The sequence below is a fragment of the Saccopteryx leptura genome, chromosome 4, assembly GCF_036850995.1.
Source record: "Saccopteryx leptura isolate mSacLep1 chromosome 4, mSacLep1_pri_phased_curated, whole genome shotgun sequence".
In the NCBI taxonomy this organism is placed as follows: domain Eukaryota; kingdom Metazoa; phylum Chordata; class Mammalia; order Chiroptera; family Emballonuridae; genus Saccopteryx; species Saccopteryx leptura.
In genome coordinates this window covers 169,948,128-169,951,213 of record NC_089506.1, presented here as the reverse complement: position 1 = coordinate 169,951,213, position 3,086 = coordinate 169,948,128, and positions in this window count along the sequence as shown.

The window sequence follows — 3,086 nt, the reverse complement described above, 5'->3', positions numbered from 1 at the left end:
GTGGGCAGAGCGTCGCCCCTGGTGGGCGTGCCGGGTGGATCCCGGTCGGGCGCATGCGGGAGTCTGTCTCTCCCCGTTTCCAGCTTCAGAAAAATGAAAAAAAAAAAAAAAAAAAAAAGAGAAGCAATCACTTTCATGTATATTCTATTGGTTAGAACTGTGACCATTGACCACCCTCCTCCAGGGACAAGAGAGGCTCTGCTAGTGAGTATTTTGTTCTTTAATTGAATTTATTGGAGTGACACTGGTTAACAAAATTATGCAGGTTTCAGGTGCCCAATTCTACAATATCTCTGTATACCATATTGTGTGTACACAAGTCAAGTCTTCATCCATCACCATTTATCTCCCCTATACCTTCCTTCACCTCCCTCCGGCAATCACCACACTGTTGTTTGTGTCCACACCTTTTCTTGCTCAATTGTTTTTTGTTCAGTCTTTCCACCCTCTTTAGCTCTACACCTGAAGGGAAAAGGGTGATGGAATGGATGTTGGATCAGCCAACCAACAGTGTCTATCATATTTACCTACTACATCCAATCAATCATCACTTCTGCTTACTTTGCCTCATGGAATTGTTCTTGAATTTCCACAGCCACCTCTGTAATTCAAAACCACATCATTTATAGCTTCCACTTTTACAAAGAAACCTCCAAAATAGTCTCTGTAATGTGCTTTTGCTGTAGTATTTGAGATTATTCAATTCTGATATAAAAAAAACAGAACAAACATGATGGATATAACTCTTAGGAAGCATGAAGACTTTGGTAGAATTCATAACTTGTTTTTAAAATAGTATGTTATTAACCTGAGAGACATGCAGAGGATACAGAGAATAAATAAAAAATACGATATAGCAAACAGAGTTGCTTACAAGTAGAGAGGGATGACTGCTTTCACTGGGCTGACAGTGATATGTCACCTCTAATTAGTCACCCGGTGGGACAGCCAATATGTTTATGATACCACACAGGAGATCGACTCAAGAATTGCAGATAAACTTGTGGCTGTTCAGCAGGCTATTTGGAAAACTACAGCTGTGGCCAGGTGCACTTGCTCTGTGCCCCTCTCTAAGGAAGTGTGTCTTTGGTCTATGGTCTCAGGCACCTCCCGTCTGTTGCCCCTTGTTCATGTCAGCTCTGGCCTCATAACCACACCATCAGTGGGGGAGGCTGATGTGAGCGGGGTTAGGGGAGGAGGACATATGAATGCAACTCAGCTATCGGGGTCTTTTCGCCTGCTTGCACCCTCTCTTGTGTTAATATACTCCATTTCTTTCTCCTTGGTTCTCACCATGTGTTTTTAGATTGATTTAATGAACTGTGTGCTTTATTTGTGTGTGTGTGTGTGTGTGTGTGTGTGTGTGTGTGTGTGTGTGTGACAGAGACACAGAGAGGGACAGATAGGGACAGACAGACAAGAAGGGAGAGAGATGAGAAGCATCGATTCTTCGTTGCGGCACCTTAGTTATTCATTGACTGCTTTCTTAAATGAACCTTAACTGGAGGCTACAGCAGAGCAGAGTGACCCTTGCTCAAACTGGTGAACCTTGCTCAAACCAGATGAGCCCACGCTCAAGCTGGTGACCTTGGGGTTTGAAACCTGGGTCCTCTGCATCCCAGTCCGATGCTCTATCCACTGTGTCACCGCCTGGTCAGGCATGAACTGTGTGCTTTGACTATTTTAATTTACACAGTGAGTTCTGCCATTCTGTGGAAGAGCTCTGCTTCTGTGATTGCTCTCCTAGCTGTGAAGCTAAATTGCATCTAGGTCATCTCCCACATGACGCTATTCCTGTGTTTGCCCACTTCAATACACCCTCTAATACTGCCACAGGGTAATCTTTTAAAATTACAAATCAACCAGGGTTAACCTCTGTTGACAACCTTTCCGTATCTCACCATTGCCAACAGGGTGCCATCACTCTCTCTAGCACAGTGTTGCAGGTTGCACTCCCGGAGAAGCAAAATCTGAGTTGCCGATTAGCATGCAAGAAATGTATCAGGGAGTGCTCTTGGGAGCCTTGATATATGCCCGGCCCCCCAACATCAACAAGTTATTGGGTGTGAGTGAGTTCTGGGAAAGGGGGTGTAATCTTGGGCAAGTAGTAGCAATAGAATTAGTCCTTCAGTTCTGAAATGGGGGTCTAGGCAGCATGACAACACAGGCCTACCAGACTCTACATGACTGGCCATGAATACCTCTCCATCTTATCTCTTGCTTTCCTTCCATTTAACATAAAGCCACTAAAAACTGGTTGCATCATCCAAACATACCAGGCTCTTTCTTCCTCCATGGCTTGTTACTCTGCTCCTCTGGTTCAGATGTCCTCTCCACCCACTGCTTCCACCCTTCCTGCCATCCCAACCCACAGCTTCTCAGATCACACCTCTCACCCAAACCACCCATACCATCTGCAGGTTAGGTTGGCCCTGCTTCAATCCCCTCTTTTAATCTGCAGCTGTGAAGTGATTGGGGTGTGGGAAGAATGGGCCTGAAGCCCTTGAATGAGGCACAGGCGATGAATGCTTGGACAGGAGGGATTGAAGTCAAATCATGCTCCACGTTCTAAAATATCTTCTCTCTCTGAACATCGCCCTTCCTTCCTACCCCCCCTGCACCCCAAATCCAGTCATGAGAAACAGGGATTCAATTTTTGTAACAGAAGACGATACATCGTAGTTCCAAATTGTGTTTTAAAAATTTAATAGTAGGCTAAATCGAAAAACACATAGGGAGCATTTTGAAATGCCCTGCAGCTGGGTTTGTTTTCTGCTGGAGCAGTTTTGCTGCCTGTCTGCTTCCTGCTGAAAGCACAGAGGATGTGCTGAAATGCTGCCACCGTAAACAAAACTAGACCAGGCAGATGCGTCTCTCCTGCACCGACAGACCTGCCTTGTACGGTGCTGGCAGCAATGTTATTTGACAGGCACACGGCTAGGAAGCAAGTGGCGTCCAAAATAGGAACTGAAAGGGAGAGATTCTTCAACCCAGGCTTGAAAAATGTAAGCCCTGAAAGGGACTTTAGAAATCACATAGTTCAGCTTTCTTACTTTATAATTGAGGAAACAGAGGCTTTGGGGAGG